The sequence below is a fragment of the Acipenser ruthenus genome, chromosome 7, assembly GCF_902713425.1.
Source record: "Acipenser ruthenus chromosome 7, fAciRut3.2 maternal haplotype, whole genome shotgun sequence".
NCBI lineage: Eukaryota > Metazoa > Chordata > Actinopteri > Acipenseriformes > Acipenseridae > Acipenser > Acipenser ruthenus.
In genome coordinates this window covers 41,897,224-41,916,057 of record NC_081195.1, presented here as the reverse complement: position 1 = coordinate 41,916,057, position 18,834 = coordinate 41,897,224, and the positions used below count along the sequence as shown (strand labels likewise).

At 37.6% G+C, this 18,834-nt stretch overlaps 1 protein-coding gene across 4 annotated transcripts in view; it reads right to left on the bottom strand.

The window, feature by feature from the left end:
* Window positions 1-18,834, bottom strand: part of LOC117415194 (signal peptide, CUB and EGF-like domain-containing protein 1) — a 132,883-nt gene that overhangs the window by 73,976 nt on the left and 40,073 nt on the right. The gene's annotated exons all lie outside the window — the stretch shown is intronic.

Below are 18,834 nucleotides of genomic sequence, written 5' to 3'. Positions count from 1 at the left end.
AATACATTACTTTTGTACTTCAGTATAAATGAAGAAAGCAGATGCTTATTAAGCCAATAATGACAAAGGTTTACCATTTCTTATTGTGTGAAGTTGTTTCATGCCATTCAACATCCAGACAAGGTTAAAACATACTGAAAAAGCATAGCCCAGGTCAACCTTAATTATCTTACATGTTAATTTATGGCACTGCTCTGTGGTGAACTAATGTCCAGGACTAAAAAGCAGATTTTGTGCACTTTTTCATATTTTTTCATGTATGCAATCTCTGGGATGTGTTTTTGAATCTAGCCACTGGTTGAAGTATCCAAAACATGTTTATAGCTTTTAAATGCAGTATTTAATTCCAGAAATGGCAGGTTCAAGGGGTGAAATGCAATCAAGCACTATACTGAACTCTTAGTAGCAGAAAAATGTTAGCTTGGCAAAGAATTGCATTTGTATTTCCTAATTAGCACTTATCAGAGTAATGTTTCTTTTGTTTCAAGCACTATGGGATTGGTACCAGATTTATTTGCCAAGTATATAATTTTTTTTTTTTTTAATTCCTAGAAAAAATGTACTAAAATCTTGTTTTAATGTACAGTTTCCACTTCATCTGAAAATATAGCCCCATCTGGTTATTTCACCCTCACTACCTTCAGCACCTGATTATTCAGTACTGATATATGAGTGTGTAACGGGGTACACCCCATCCTTGTGTGAATTTTGTTATTTGTTGTATTATTGTTTAAAATGTATTGTTTATGTCTGTAAAAATATGATGTTTTGTTCTTGTTGTTTGAATGGGGTTGAAATTCTCCAGATTGATTGATTTATTACTAATTTGGAGACGGTCACATGTATAAAAACCTGCAGCTTTGGCTGATCGAGGTTAGTGTGTTCAGAGGCGGAACGAGAGTTGTGAGATAAAGAAACTAATATCTAAAAACAATTGCTACCCGTGCTGGTTTTACACCAGCACGATACTTGTTTGGTTTTGTTTTGGCCACCGTGCCGTTTTGTTTGTGTTTTGTGAAAGTGTTTGTGTTTTGTTGAAACCTCTTGTTTTGTTTATTTATTATTAAATCTGTGCACCAGCGCATTTCACTCACCATTCTGCTTTTCCTGGCCTGACGTCACCACCTGAGCCATCTTGTATTCATTATCTACTATATTCACTACTTCGCGCAAGACACAATATGACTTGTACTTAACCATTTTTCTAAACATCTTCCAGTAAAAACACATACTAGGATTGCATTTTTTTGTGTAAGGTTTTCTATTTACTAACTCACAGTTGCAGACTGGGCAGCAATTACACTTGTACACCCCACACGGTCACTTCTAAAACCACCTCCCTTGATATATTAAGCCTTTAGCAGTCTTTTCAGTAGCAGCACCTTTATGATGACTTTAAAGTGCCTTTTATAATGACCATGTGTTTTCCCCTTGAAAACTTCCTCACAGGTTTTTGTAACTACTGTATGCCATAATCTGCAATATATAATACACAACTGTACATATTGAGCACCCCCCCCCCTCCCCCTTTAGAGTTATTCCTTTTAATCTGGTCGTTTATTTCTCCAGTGTGCTATTCATAGGAGGGTGAATAATGTCAGAAGAGTACTTTGCCCAAACCAGCAGTTTCTAAATCACTCCAATCATCAAAAAGAAAAGGTCATGTGTACATCTCAAAGGGACACAGTCTGCCCTTTCTCCTCGGGCACAACAATGCCACAGAATGCATTCTTCTAAAAAGACTGTTGTCATGGAAACGCCGTCAATGTAGTTTTTTGCATCACTGTCATTTAAACACTTGAGGAACACAAGTAAGCTTTTCAGTGAATGTACGAAGAGAAGAATTATCTTTTCTTTCTCAACAGCAGAGCAAAGGCTATTTTTCACCTCATTAATAGAAAATAATATGGAAAGGGATCATAAAAGGCAGTTGTGAGAGACACGAAGAGGCCTATTAGTAACAAAGGCCTTTTTTCCTTGCAGTGAATAATTACAACCGAACATGAAGAAACTGGGCCTGGCTAAATTCTTCATAAACTTTTGATGGTAAAACCAACATTTAAGTAGTGGTTTCCTTGTATGTCCTCCTCCAGGGAAGAACACAACCGTCTTTAGCTCCAACAGGACAGGAAACACACACAAATATTTATCGGTACATATTATATACAATAAGTCAAATGAAATGCTATCCAGTGCCATGAAAAATAAAAAAAGTTGATAGCAGATTTTTTTAAATTTTTTTAAACGGGCAGAGTCGGGTAGTTGTATTATTATTATTATTATTATTATTATTATTATTATTATTATTATTTCTTCTGTCAAAAACCCAAAGCAAATTAAAAAAACATCTTTATGCTTCTGAGATGACCTTTATAGGTATTAAGTAATTTTGTTATCTAAACGGATTTATATGTTTCGAGGGGACCGCTTGGCATGCTGACATGGTGTAGCCAAAATGTGTTCCCTTGTACTGGAACGGTGGGCTTGTTCTTACATGCCAAGAATTTGGGCTTCATAATGTTTCTGTGTAGGCCAGCATGTTGAAGTACTTTACAAGAGTAAACAAATGTTTAAAACGAAAAGTTAATATCTTTAAAGTGGTTAAAACATTCATATGTTCTTTATTAGTATTCTAGTTTGTTTACATTTGTTAGCCTTGAGTTTGATTGAAGTTCAATGTAATGGAGCACTGTGCCTTTAAGAAATTAATAATTTGAACAGAGGTAGGTGACGTCACAAATGACGTGTGAATATGTCCATGGACTTAAAAAAATTGTACCGTCTGTAGTTGTAGCTTACTACAAAGATAAGAAATAAAAGAAAATATATCTAAAAAGCTTTACCATCACTGAAAAAGACACTGCTTCAAGCAAACCTCTCCGTGAGTAGAAAAAAGTTTATTGTTTGTACGTATTAAAGAAATAATACGTACTGCTTTATTAAACATTTAACTTGAACTGTGGCAAAAAAAGGAGGCTAAAGCATGTTTCGTTTAAGGGTGCAACAATAATACATATACTAATATTTGATACTGTAAATTATTCATTTTAAATTATTAAGTGTTGTGTGCAAGTGTTCGATATATGACATCAGGTCTTGAGGCATGTACTGTTCAGGATGTTTAGTGTTATTTTTTTTACTATTTGCTTAATACGCAATAGCTTTCAACAAGTTTGAAGTTGGCTATAAAATCCGGTCCTGCGAAAGTGATTTATAGCTGGAATTGAGTAGATTTGGTCGGGCGATAGCAAACCACTCCCCCTTCTCAATAGCTGCTTTTTGAAGGGTGAAAAGGGCTTGTTTGGTTCCACGAGATTTCACTTGGAATTTTTCTTGTGTTTTGTTACCTCGAATGCTTTCGCATCCTCGTTCGCTAAGTTCTAACTTTGATTTGGTCCAGCCCCTAGGCCTAAATTAAAACAAAATGACAATGCATCTATAACTGTGCCATCTCAATTGTAAAATTCAATGTATTCAAGGACTAGGAGATTCTTACAGACTACTGGGGGATAACTGACCCACACCCAGAAAACTCTTCCTTACCTCTCTTTTTTCTACTACATTTCACATTTTTAAATGGCACTGTGTGGTATAGGTTCTGAAATCTAAAAATCAGCCTGTTTGCAAAACTTGTTGAAAATGGGCTGTGATTTCCCCAAAATGGTGCCCTGTCCAAAACAGACTTAGCTTTAGTCACTTTTCCACCAGTACAGAGATTTTCCTGAGTATATATTTAAAGCCTAGATGAAATTTACCTTTAGGGGGCCCTATATTCCAATTAAGAACTTGGGTGTTAAAATGTGTTTATTCACTGAAAAATACAGAAAGGCAGGAGCATCCAAAATATACAAGGAAGCTGACAGGGTTAGGTAGGGGCCTCTGTTAAATGTGTTAAATCTGACAATTTGAAATACCTATCTGCCTAGATAAATGTAAAGTCATTTACCATTGTTTTGATGTTAAACCATGCATATTAAACCAATGTTTTTCTTTCATGAATTCAAAACAATGTCAAACCCAGTTAATGTAAAAAATGACATTTTTCCAGCTCCCTTTAGTCTCCTTTTTCTTGAAGATGAGGTGATCCTTAATGTTTTGCAAGGACCACAAGACTGAACAGGCACAAGGCCAAAAAGCCTTAATCCTCATCTCACCAAATGAGCAAAAATGTTCAAATTGAGCAGAGAAATACCAAGCGCAGCACTTCTGTCAGATCATTGGTGTTTGCAGCCAGCCTCAGCCTCCTGAGAGGAGAATGAGATCATGAAAGAGCTAGGTAAAAATGCAGCCAACATTACAGTGGATTAGTAATTAAGAGGCTGCTGTTTAACTAAGCTTAGTTAATCAGTTAAATAACGATTCTTTCCCCATTGTGCTCCAGTATTCACCAAACTACATGCTGTACAAATCTATAATAGTTAGACGTTAAAGGTTTCAAAAGCTGCCATTTGTTTCCTTTTACAGCCAAGAACTATTTATTTCCCACTTTTGTTGGACTAGCCAGGAATGTGGATCAATATGTTCTTCAAGCTAAAATCTGTTATATCAATTCACTCCACATATATCCCCCTTAGCTGTGAGCAGAAACTGCCTTAATGCAGTGGTTCAGAGACCTTGTGGCTCCAGGGATTGACAGACACTGGTTGGAAGGTTTTTTCTTGTATTGAAACACATTACATAAAACATGTTTAAAATACTAAATCCAAGCTTGTAAACCAACACAGCAGGTGGACCATAAATATTTATTTCTTCCACCTTAATGCTGCTGATTGTAGTGTACGTGTATTATAGGTCTAAATGAACTCACAAGTCATTAGGAAGCTCATTTCAGTGATTTACCGATGAGCACCTCATCAAAAACTTCTGTCAGTAAAAAGGGCATACTGTAAACAACATATTTGCAAGCAAGAGGAGACTGCTAACATTTAGTTCTTTAATTATTTTTTCTTAATCATGCTGCTACAAAATATTTACAAAAGCTAGTACTAGTAGGAATCAATAAAAAAAAAAAGACTAGAAGGACCGGAGATATACTCATAGAAGCCCCGCAGCAGTCTTTTTGACGGCTGTATTCAAAACACTGTAAATAGTATAACGAAAGCAGAAACAGTCAGATGTAATTCGGTTTTTTTTAAAAAAAAATTTTTATTGAGTACGTCACATAAACATCTGAACAACCGAAGCATATTTTTATGCATATATATATGAACATTTATTTTACAAATCAAAACAAGAAAATGTAAGTAAATAAACATCTGAACAGACATACATGCTGGGTACACGCTTGGCAGTCTCCCTCTGTTCCAAATGCTTCTTGCGAAGTTCCGGTGCTAACTGTAAAATATATTCTCTCCTTGGTAAATTCTTCTCCATGCATTCTTTGTAAAGTACCCAGGAGTTGATGGCTGCTAGGTCCAATACATTGTAAAACACCTGAACAGACCACCGTCGGGAGCCAGCTTTCACAGAATACTTCTGTGCCATCTGTTCCAAAACATCAACTCCATATTTTTTTGCTTTGTAAAACTCCATGGCCTCTGGTATTTATTTTCACTTGTCTCAATGCTAATTGACTGACCAAAGCAGCGCAGCTGGCAAGCAGGCGCCAGCTTTCAAAAGGCTGATCGAAAACAATAGACTGTCAGTCATTCACTCAGGCAGAGAGTAGAGACTAATCTGATTACAGTTAAACACATTGCGGACTGGTAAATAAAAATAGTAAAGTAGAATACTGCTCTGTATAATCAAAATACAGTTGTTTTCTGTGTGGCCGTCAATGTGACTGCTCCCGGGGCTTTTAGGTATAATGTAATATATCTCCTTTATTTCTGCACTCCCGTGTTTCATGCTTTGTGAGAATATTTAATACATATGGACAGAAAGGTACACGAACGCACAGCCCCATATGTGTTACACGACTGGAGATTATTACATTTTAAAACCAAAAACCGCCAAAATGACTGCCGCGGGGCTTCTAGAACATAAGAACATAAGAAAGTTTACAAACGAGAGGAGGCCATTCAGCCCATCTTGCTCATTTGGTTGTTACTAGCTTACTGATCCCAAAATCTCATCAAGCAGCTTCTTGAAGGATCCCAGAGTGTCAGCTTCAACAACATTACTGGGGAGTTGGTTCCAGACCCTCACAATTCTCTGTGTAAAAAAGTGCCTCCTATTTTCTGTTCTGAATGCCCCTTTATCTAATCTCCATTTGTGACCCCTGGTCCTTGTTTCTTTTTTCAGGTCAAAAAAGTCCCCTGGGTCGACATTGTCTATACCTTTTAGGATTTTGAATGTTTGAATCAGATCGCCGCGTAGTCTTCTTTGTTCAAGACTGAATAGATTCAATTCCTTTAGCCTGTCTGCATATGACATGCCTTTTAAACCCGGGATAATTCTGGTTGCTCTTCTTTGCACTCTTTCTAGAGCAGCAATATCCTTTTTGTAACAAGGTGACCAGAACTGAACACAGTATTCTAGGTGAGGTCTTACAGTGCCTTGCATAAGTATTCACCCCCCTTGGACTTTTCCACATTTTGTAGTGTTACAACCTGGAATTAAAATGGATTTAATTAGGTTTTTTTGTCACTGATCTACACAAAATAGTCCATAATGTCGAAGTGGGGGAAAAAATCTACATATTTTTCAAAATTATTTACAAATTAAAAACTGAAAAATCTTGATTGCATAAGTATTCACTCCCTTTGCTGTGACACTCCTAAATAAGCTATGGTGCAAACAATTGCCTTCAGAAGTCACATAATTAGTTGAATGGAGTCCACCTGTGTGAATTAAAGTGTCACATGATCTCAGATTAAATACACCTGTTTCTGGAAGGCCCCAGAGTTTGTTAGAGAGCATATCTAAACAAACAGCATCATGAAGACCAAGGAGCTATCAAAACAAGTCCGGGATAAAGTTCTGGAGAAGCACCAATCAGGGTTGGGTTATAAAAAAATATCCCAAACTTTGAACATCCCCCGGAGCACCGTTAAATCCATTATTAAAAAATGGAAAGAATATGGCACAACCGCGACTCTGCTTAGAGAAGGCAGCCCACCAAAACTCAGTGACCAGGTAAGGAGGGCATTAGTCAGAGAAGAAACCAAGAGGCCAATGGTAACTCTGAAGGAGCTGGAGAGATCCACAGCTGAGATGGGAGAAACCGTCCATGGGACAACTATAACCCGGACGCTCCACAAAGCTGGGCTTTATGGAAGAGTGGCGAGAAGAAAGCCATTGCTGAAAAAAACCCATATCAAATCCCGTTTGGATTTTGCCAAAAGGCATGTGGAAGACACAGCAAACATGTGGAAAAAGGTTCTCTGGTTTGATGAGACCAAAATTGAACTTTTTGGCCTGAGCGCAAAGCCAAGACTGCTCATCACCCTGAGAACACCATCCCCACGGTGAAGCATGGTGGTGGCAGCATGTTATGGGGATGCTTTTCATCGGCAGGGACCGGGAAACTGGTCAGGATTGAGGGCTAGATGGATGGAGCCAAATACAGGGAAATTCTAGAGTAAAACCTGTTTCAGTCTGCAAGAGACCTGGGACTGGGGCGGAGGTTCACCTTCCAGCAGGACAATGACCTTAAACACACAGCCAAAGCTACACTGGAGTGGTTTAAAAACAAGAACCTGAATGTCTTAGAATGGCCCAGTCAAAGCCCAGACCTCAATCCGATTGAGAATCTGTGACAAGACTTGAAAATTGCTGTTCACCAACGGTCCCCATCCAACTTGACAGAGCTTGAGCAATTTTGCCAAGAAGAATGGGCAAAAATTTCAGGATCCAGATGTGCAAAGCTGGTAGAAACTTACCCAAAAAGACTCACAGCTATAATTGCTGCCAAAGGTGCTTCTACCAAGTATAGACCTAAGGGGGCGAATACTTATGCAACCAACAAATGTCTTTTTTTTGTTTAATTAACTTGTCACAATAAAAAATATTTTGCACCTTCAAAGTGTTAAGTATGTTGTGTAAATCAAATGGTAAAAATCCCAATTAAATCCATTTTAATTCTAGGTTGTAACACTACAAAATGTGTAAAAGTCCAAGGGGGGTGAATACTTGTGCAAGGCACTGTACTAATGCGTTGTAAAGTTTTAACATTACTTCCCTTGATTTAAATTCAACGCTTCTCACAATATATCCGAGCATCTTGTTGGCCTTTTTATAGCTTCCCCACATTGTCTAGATGAAGACATTTCTGAGTCAACATAAACTCCTAGGTCTTTTTCATAGTTCCCTTCTTCAATTTCAGTATCTCCCATATGATATTTATAATGCACATTTTTATTGCCTGCATGCAATACTTTACACTTTTCTCTATTAAATGTCATTTGCCATGTGTCTGCCCAATTCTGAATGCTGTCTAGATCATTTTGATTGACCTTTGCTGCTTCAACAGTGTTTGCCACTCCTCCTATTTTTGTGTCGTCTGCAAATTTAACGAGTTTGCTTACTATACCAGAATCTAAATCATTAATGTAGATTAGGAATAGCAGAGGACCTAATAATGATCCCTGTGGTACACCACTGGTTACCTCGCTCCATGTTGAGGTTTCTCCTCTAATCAGTACATTCTGTTTTCTACATGTTAACCATTCCCTAATCCATGTGCATGCATTTCCATGAATCCCTACTGCATTCAGTTTGAGAATTAATCTTTTAGGCGGGACTTTGTCAAAAGCTTTCTGGAAATCTAAATAAACCATGTGGTATGCTTTGCAATTATCCATTGTCAATGCTGCATCCTCAAAAAAGTCAAGCAGGTTAGTTAGACACGATCTCCCTTTCCTAAAACCATGCTAACTGTCTCCCAGGATATTGTTACCATATAGGTAATTTTCCATTTTAGATCTTATTATAGTTTCTATAAGTTTACATATAATAGAAGTCAGACTTATTGGTTTGTAGTTACCTGGTTCGGTTTTGTCTCCCTTTTTGTGGATCGGTATTACGTTTGCAATTTTCCAGTCTGTCGGTACACCTCTTTGTCAAGAGACTGTTGCATGATCTTGGTTAGTGGTTTGTAAATAACTTCTTTCATTTCTTTGAGTACTATTGGGAGGTTCTCATTCGGCCCAGGGGATTTGTTTATTTTAAGAGCTCGTAGTTCCTTTAACACTTCTGCCTCTGTTATGCTAAAGTTATTTAAAATTGGATAGGAACAGGTTGACATGTGGGGCATGTTGTCCGTGTCCTCCTTTGTAAAAACCTGTGAAAAGTAATCATTTAATATATTTGCTTTTTTTTTTCTTCATCTGTGATTTTGCCATTTGTGTCTCTTAGACATTTAACCTCCTCTTTGAATGTTCTCTTGCTGTTATAATATTGGAAAAACATTTTGGAATTGGTTTTAGCCCCCTTAGCAATATTGATTTCTATCTCTCTCTTGGCCTTTCTAACTTTCTTTTTGACTTGCGTTTGCAGTACTCTTTCTGTGTACTTTGTTTTTGGTCCCTTTTAAACGCTCTGTAAAGTGCCTTTTTTTGCTGAATATTTTTTTTTTTAATTGATCTATTAAACCATTTTGGCCATTTTGTTTTAGATTTAGATTTGTCTACTTTTGGGATGTAATTGTTTTGCGCCTCTAGTACTACATTTTTAAAAAAACAGCCATCCTTTTTCTGTGCGGCACTTTACACAAACTTGGTTGAGCTCCTTTGGGTTTTCTCGGATTTCCCACATCATGCAGTTGTCACAGATTACTGGCTTGAAGACCATTGTTTTTTTATTATTTATTTATTTATTTATTTATTTATTTATTTATTTTTTGGAAGTTTAGCTTCTGCAGCTGTCAACCTGCTTTCAAACTGCGCTGTACTTATCCACGACTGTACTTCTCCCACGCTGTCGCTTCCACACGCTAGAGTTAAGGGCATGTTTAAAAGGTGTGAAGAAATGCAAAACACAACATCTATGAAGTAACTTTTGATCCAATGATGATTAATGATCTAATTTATTTCTTATTTTATTCATTTGATTTTAAAATAGTAAAGACAAGGCAAAAAATATATACACTAGCTTTCAAGACCACAGAGCACATACAATGTAGGCTTCCCTATTCTGTTCAATTAAAATCTCCATACCTCTTTACTGAACCACTAACCCCCCATTGTTGGTATTAAGCTAATCATTTATTGTACTACTTCTTCTGATTCTGCTTTATCAGAGTTGATGCAAAGCAATGTGCTTTTGGTTGTGTATTGGTGTTCAAGACCATGTGGGCAAAGCTGGACCTTCAAGTTCCATGTTTGGAGTTGAAAATGTCACTACAAGGCAGTCAATTTACAGTATGTGTAGCTGTGGGTTGAGGAAACGTAAAATCATTTTTTTCTTAAGTTACTTCCTTCATTTAATGCTAGGTAGTATTTCGACAACATTGCAGACACGCAATGGACAACAGCTTCACACTCAAAGGTATACATAAAGTTGACCTGGAGAGGCTTTGTATGTTTTCCAGTTAGTGGAACGTGATTCGGAAACTCACTAATATTACAGATACTTCAGCCCAGCAAATTCCTCTACTTCACACCAAGCAAGGAGACTTTGTTGCTTAAAAACACAGTTAAAAGTATGCACAAGTGGATAAAACGAATGATCGGTTTAGTAAAACCATGTAACTCATTAATTCCATCACACAAGCTGAAGTGTAAAGGGAAGCTTATATTTTAAAAGGCGGTTAATATGAATGCTCTTCTTCTCTCCCCTCCCCCCTTTTGCAAATGCCATTTTAATTGAAATCTGTCATTCTTCCCCTCTTACTAAAATCCACAATGCTATAGGTACTGAGCCATGAATTTCAATCAGGTCTTTTCTTAAAAAAACGACCTGCATTTTTGTTGCTCCAGTTAAAATGTTATCCCTCCCCCTCTTCAATGACTTCACTTAAGTGGAGTTCAATTTACTATGCGCTGAGCATTAAGCTGGTCTAATGAGAAGTATTAAACAGAAGGGGTGAAGAGAGAGCCCGGGGGAATGGAGATCACACAAGGCTAGTGGTGCTTCAACTCATTTAAGGTAACCTTGGCTGTAGCCTGTTGAAAATCAGATGGAGCAGGCAAGTACTGGCACTGATTAACCCTTTCGTTTTTATAGAAACTAACCGAAAACAAAATGACGATTGCCGTTCAAAATTTCATGACAGCAAATGCCTCTGCTGGTTTCTTTAATGAGCTGTAGGCTACCAAGATTCATCGTATGGGCAGATACCTGGCATGTCAAAACTCAATGATAGCAGTGGGAAAAGAGGGTGTTGAAGCCTCAGCTTCCCACTTACTTGACAGTGCTATTGGGCCATCCAGCTAAGTGCTGAAGTAATGTACAGCCCACGACCACAAGAAACAGCCATGACAGGAAATGAGTTTAAATGTGGAACATTTATAAGATCGTGGCATCCAGCTGTAAAACATGCAGTAGCCAAGTGACTTTGACCATCTCACCCTTTCCCTATTCACAAAGCATGACTTATGTATTCAGAATGTATTGCAATATACAAATCAGTTTGAGAGAAAACACAGTGTTTGTTTTAAGCTTTTCAGCAGTTTTTGTTTTGATTTGGCTCATTATATCTGTACTTCTAGCTATTTCTGTTTAATTTATATTTTGTTATTTGAGCAGGCTTCTTTTACAGCAAATCCATCACACACACACACACATACCCATTTCCATTCACCAAAGTCAACTTTAGCCTAAAAATATTTGTTAACCAAAATCAAAGGGCTGATCAAAACCAATGTTCACTGAAAAATAATATTTTTTATATTGCAATGACTCTCTTCTTAGCGGCTAATGCGTTAATAATACTGACATCAGCATAAGACACAGACTTACCTCTTGACTACAGAGCTTCAATGGTTAAAGGTTTATCTTTGACATATTATGGCCATTTGAGTTTAATTTGAATGACCACGTTTTTCTGTTGTTACACCTGCTCTTTTTTTCTGAAAATGTTGTTCCATTTTTACAGTAACATCATTTATTTCTCACCCTCTTTAGATCTCAAATATAGGACATGTGGTGATGCACAACACTTGTGTAACATTTTAAAAATTGCACAAGTTGATGTCTACCAACACCTGTCCAGGGTGCAGAGGTATCCATAGGCTACAAAAACACGTCTGCAAAATTTTGTAGTATAGACACTGGAATATTATCTTAAGCTAACTGAAGTCTAGGGCTAACCCCCACACTGTTTTATATTTACAGTATACTAGTAACACCTTTAGTAAAGTGACCAGGCTTTAAAAATAAATAAAATGTTGCACTGCATTTTTGGACAGCTTAGTTTGTAAACTTTTAAAATAACCTCTCCAGGCACTCATGCCAAAAAGATGAGTTGAGAAGTATCTTAAGCTTTTTTAACACTGCGCTTTACTACGCTGTGCCTTTTAATCGAGATCCCTTTAGCAGCAGGATATTTGAGTGAGATTTTAAATACAAAAGGTAAATATTAACCCTGTAATTCTTGGACTAGACATTCTGGGCCTCTTTGATTTTGGAGGGATGTAGAAGTATAGATTTCATGGAATATGTTTTAAAGGGATACAGTCAGAACACCCTCTAGTGTTAATAAAAAAACGCATTACATTACCATTGCTGAATCTTCTGTTGTTTGTATCACAGTGAAATATATATATATATATTACCACTTATCTGCTTCTTTATGTTATTAAACTTGCCTGGCATTGCAGTATGGTATTACTATGCAGTAATAGTCTGCAAATGTAACAATAGTATTTAGCTTTTTGGGATATTTGTAAAGCAAGAAACTAGTTATCTTGAATTTTGATTATTATATTTACTGTATTATGCTTTCATGTACCATGAAGTAAATGAATTCACTGCATTAAACACGTTTGGATGATGTGTCTTTCACGTTACCATTTCCCAGGTCTTTTTTTTTTTTTTTTTAAGGGGCTAAGCCCTCTGGAATGACAGCAAGACATGATTTAACAATATAATTATAGCCTGACAACTTGCAAAAGAAACAAATGTTCATATATTCAAGGAGACTTTATCCAGCAATAGGTAATTAGATTCCTGTATAGCTTTGGGCTATGGTTAGCACTAAAGAAATAGCAGCAGTGTGATCAGAAAGTCACAGAAGAGCCGCTGCATTCCAGTTATCTATCAACCAGAAGGGAGAGACGCACAGGCTCCCATAGGTCCTATTTCCTAACGGATGGGCTGTAGGAGAACTGTGGTAATTGTTCTGAATATATATAGCTCTTTCTTCAGTAAAGGGCAACCTATTTTGCTGTCCTCATTTCAACTATAAATCAGTGCAAGTCTGCATTTTCTTTTTTTGTTTTCAAGAAGCCAGTCTGAATGTGACAATATCTTTTTTTAAATTCAATTTAATGATCAAATGTACTGTAAAGTCAATAGCTCTTCCCTGGATGAAATTGCACCAAATTATTCCTTTTGTCTGTCTGTTTATTGCAAGAAAACATGCAAAAAGGAATTCTCAACAAACATAAAGTAAATTACAGCAACAGATGCTGCTTTTTGCTACAGTACAGTTTACTGTAAATCTAATCTATAAGAATGCCTATAGATAATGCAGAGACCACTTGATATGCCTTTGTCCAGAGACAAATACATGGTACAAAAGGGTCATTTTGTCTTTGAAGATGTTTCTATATACTTATACCATATTTTTCGAATCCAAATTTTTAACAGAAATTTTGATCTTAAAATAAGGGGCAAAATTTTTACAAGTAAATACAGTATTAAACCTAAACAAAGTGAACAAGATTTGTTTAAAAAAAAAAAAAAAAAAAAAAAGTTCCAATCTAAATATTTCAGTCTTTCTAGCAGATTTGCCATGCTTAATTATTAACTATTGTATTTTAGCTGGGCTGAATGAGTGGGCAAGGTCCAGATCCCCTCTGCACTGTTTCTGCTCTGGCCACAAAGCTACTAACACGCTAATGTTTAAAAAGCCCTACTTTACTATTTCAACAAAGCCTGAAATCCTGAGTTGCCATACTGCCAAACCTGACTGGGAAGATTGTCATCCTCATTCAAGGCAGCGTTCCGATAGAACATGTGCATCTTGGGAGCTTGAGCAATTGGTCAAACCTTAGGTGAAAAGCAATGGTTGCCCAGGGAAGTGAACCATAAACAAAGCAGAAACCAAATAAAGCTTTCAGCTAACATGTTGTATTATCCTCCAAGGGAGCTTGTTGTGTATTTTCTCCCGAAAGTTTCTAGCGTTAATAGAAATGACAGCTGAAATGTTTTTGGAGGAGATTTAATCAGTCCTGTCACTACACGACAGAAGACAGTATTTAAGACACGACAATGCTATAGGAGAAAATTACACAGACTGTTCAGTCTTTTAAACCCCAGTGAGGGTGTACCCAAATTTACAGTTTATTTAAAATAAACCTAATAAAATGGATCGACCTTTCTGTGCACTCTTCATTTCCAGGTCAGTGAGTGACACATGCCTTAAAAACAAAGCGGTGCAATGAAATTCTGTTAAAATATTTATTAGCACAGTTCATAGATTTGTTTTAGTTATTGTTTAACTTGAATGCATTAATCAAAAGTTTACTTAGCTTTTATTTATTTTTTTATTTTATTTTTTTTTTTATAAAAAATTTAGTCGTTGCCAATAAGTTTTTATTATTTTCTCCCCAATTTGAAATTCCCAATTATTTTATTATGCTCAGCTCACCACTACCACCCCTGCGCTGACTCGGGAGCGGCGAAGATGAACACACGCTGTCCTCCGAAGCGTGTGCCATCAGCCGTCCGCTTCTTTACACTCTGCAGACTCACCGTGCAGCCGCCTCAGAGCTACAGCTTCGGAGGACAATGCAGCTCTGGGCAGCTTACAGGCAAGCCTGCAGGTGCCCGGCCAGACTACAGGGGTCGCTGGTGCGCGGTGAGCCGAGGACACCCTGGCCGACCTAACCCTCCCTCCCCCCGGGCGACGCTCGGCCAATTGAGCGCCACCCCCTCAGAGCTCCCGTCCATGGTCGGCTGTGGAATAGCCTGGACTCGAACCAGCGACGTCCAGGCTATAGAGCGCATCCTGCACTCTAGCGAGTGCTTTTACTGGATGCGCCACTCGGGAGCCCTACTTAGCTTTTATACAGGGTGAACACATTTTAACACTTGCAGGTGAATCAGGGGCGCCTAAGTTTATTTAATAGTGTGTGTGGGGGGGGGGGGGGGCAAAGGTGAAGAAGAACTGCAAGTGTAGCTCTGGTAAACCTCATTTTTACAGTTCAATCTTTTTCAAGTTACGGTTTTTGTAATAGTACACCCACAAAAGTGGGAAGGTGTTTCAATGTAAAATATAGAATATCTACTAACTGAGCATTTATTAAGTACAAACACAAGTAGCACCAAATGGCAGAACCAGTTCCAGTGGCATATCTACATGCAGCTTATCAAAGGGAAGTGCTAAACAAACACAAACCATAACTACATGTTCTAATATGGCTTGTTTATTGATAGATATATTGACATATATATGTCAACAGTTAAAATATTCCTCGCTCGGCTGTGTTTTAAATGTAGTGCTGGATGCTAGAGAATGTTTTTCACGTTTTGCCTTCAGACATTGACTTTTGGAAAGCAAACAATCTAGTGCAGGGCAATGCTTGGTGCTGATAGGCTGAAACAATAAACACCCGCCCTTACATTGCAATGCTTAGTGCTAATTGGTTGAAACACTCACACAGCCGATTCATGACAATATTACAGGCACTGGAGATCAACCAATCACTGCTCATACGTTAACAAGAGTACAGTTGAGCTCCATACCAATGGAGCCGATATACTGAGCACTGGCATAGCCAAAACATTTTTGCGACTGGGGCAAAAATACAAATATTTCTAGAAACTTAAAATTTTTGCCAAGCGTTCCTGTTCTTATTCAGTTTTAAATACAGCTATGGCCAAAAGTTTTGAAGCACCTAAAAATTTAGGATTGAGACATAATTAAATTAAAAAAATAAAACAAAATATATGAACATAATCACGTAATCAAAGAACCTACAAATTATATCGCAAAAGACTACCGGAAGCCATAATAGTAGTACAGTATTTTATGTTAGATTTCGAAAATGTCACATTTGTAAATTTTTGTCCTTAAGGAAAACTACAAAGCGGTATGTAATTCAATATGTTAACATAACATTATTCTGCATGTTTCATTCAACTTTATGAAACAAAATGTGTTAATTCTATAGCGGGATGCAAAACTTTTGGCCAAAGCTGTATGTCAATGCCTAAGGTTTAAACATTCATAAAATGTAACCGTGCAGCCGCCTCAGAGCTACAGCGTCGGAGGCCAACGCAGCTCTGGGCAGCTTACAGGCAAGCCCGCAGGCGCCCGGCCAGACTACAGGGGTCGCTGGTGCGCGGTGAGCCGAGGACACCCTGGCCGACCTAACCCTCCCTCCCCCCGGGCGACGCTCGGCCAATTGAGCGCCGCCCCCTGGGAGATCCCGTCCACGGTCGGCTGTGGAATAGCCTGGACTCGAACTCGCGACGTCCAGGCTATAGAGCGCATCCTGCACTCTAGCGAGTGCTTTTACTGGATGCGCCACTCGGGAGCCCCTAAGTTACACATTTTTAATGAAAAAAACAATAGTAGCCAATGTTTTCACTAAAGTAAAATCAGGCTTGTGTGATTGTAAAATGCCACTTTTTTATATATTTACACCTGCTTAATCTAAGTTAAAAAATAAAAGATGTTGGTGGGAATAACTTGTTCATGGCCCTGCAGCAACATTACCCTAATTTTTAATTCTAAAACCCAACATTATTTAATTTTTAATAATGGTCTGGGTGGGGTGGAGTTGGGGGAGAGAAATCAGGTTAAATCAGATAAAACCCGAAACCCTGATTGATGAAGTATATTACAGTCTAAAAAATTATGAAGTATGAAAAATATAGCAAAGGGAATAAAGTAAAAATAATTGATATTGTACGATTACAGCAAAAATGCTAGAAGAAAAAGGGATAGCCCAACTTTACAAAGGACATGGCCACTAATCTATCATAAACCTCTTGTTAATCTTGCAATTTGCAACTATCATGATACTTAAAGAAAGACATTGTGAAAGCTGCAAGTTGTGTGTATTCACTGTGGTTCTCTTCACGCTGGCAACACCCCTGCTGATTCTCTGTAAGGCTCTGTGCCCTGCTGGCAGCAGAAGAGGTTCTGCACCACATAAATCAGTTTATCCAGGCTCACCCCCCACTCTCAACTTCCGTTTAACAAATTACACTGATCACTGTGCCAATTCAACAAGTCCTCCTGCCAGAGCTGCCAAAATCCCTGGTTGTGGTCCCATACAGCTTTAGTGGGAGGTGCTGCTCCAGATTAAATACTGTACTGTATATCTGAATTAGAGGACCATCTTTATTAACTCAGTGCTTCCTCCTTAATTTGCGTTTCGATAACTCAAGCGTTGGGCAACATTGACAGTAAACAGGTAAATTGTACTATACAGTACTTTACAGTGTAATGGCCCTTCACTAATTCACTGCCCTAAATATTTTTTATGTTGAAGTGTAAAGACAAGGGGTCATACTACAAAGGTATTATCATATGTATCAATTAAAATATTACTAAGATTCCAGTTCAGTACAGAACAGTACATCAAAGCATTCTACCTGCACCCAAAACCTGTGTACATATTTTTATAAATCATGTTTTAAAACTGAATGTTTTACTTCTGAGATTTACAGAGCTATAGATTCCCACATTATACTAATTCATATTTTGTATCCACCAGCTACTGCAGGTTATCATCTATTGATCTACATTTTAGCCTTGTGCAATTTGATTGATGCTCTTTAATTTTAAAGTAATTGTTATTCTTTATGAGTACTTTGCTTTACTTTTTTGTCTTTTTGTACTTACCTATCCCTAGATAACCCAGATTTGCAAAAATGGGTATTGGGCACCCTGCTATGTTTACTCTTTGGGTATTTATACATCTGAAGGCCAATTAGGCACAAGGCTCTGAAGTGAATATTTGCATTGGAAATGCTTAAGTGTAGCATTTAATTAAAGTCACCTTTGACGTCCTAAATATTGCACAGAACATTTTCTTGCTGGTGGTTTTGTAAAAGTCAATACTTACTACTTGGCCTACTGCCATTACTAAAAGCTAAATATATTAAGCAAAACTCTTAAAACCAGATTATATTCCCACCATTGTTCTACAATAGCTAACACTTCATTATAGGTCACTTGAGTATAAACTCCTTCACAATCACATTGTACAAATATAGCTTTTTTAAAGAGTGGCATATAACCTGCGATTTCTACTCTCGTAATATATAGTAAGCGGTCTGCCGGGTATCAACACCAGGGAACTCAGGGCTGCACTCAAGCTAGGCAGTCCTCAACATTTGTTATTTCAACATGTTTTTTTGGTATGTGAGGATTGTACTGCAACGGCATACAGATTATTTTGTTTCCAGTATGTGCTTGGAAAAGTCAACAACAATTTATTTCATTGTGAAATGGAGGCGGTACAACATGGAGTTTAAAATAAACAAAGTTGTTTGGCATGAATGACATAAGCCAATTAAATAGGTCCAGAGATACTAGGGATACTAGTTTTTGGAAAACAACAAAAAATATACTGCAGTAGAGCAAGACAACAGACCCAAACCACATTCTCTAAATGACAAGAATTTAGTCCACTCCTACCCTAGTGTGATGATGTCATCACACAGTGAGATGAATGGTGTTGTCTGCATTTGTTTCTGGATCTGCATTAGTCGATAAAATAACCAGAATGAAATTCACGCACACACAAAAAATCCTGTAACTCAGCTAGACCC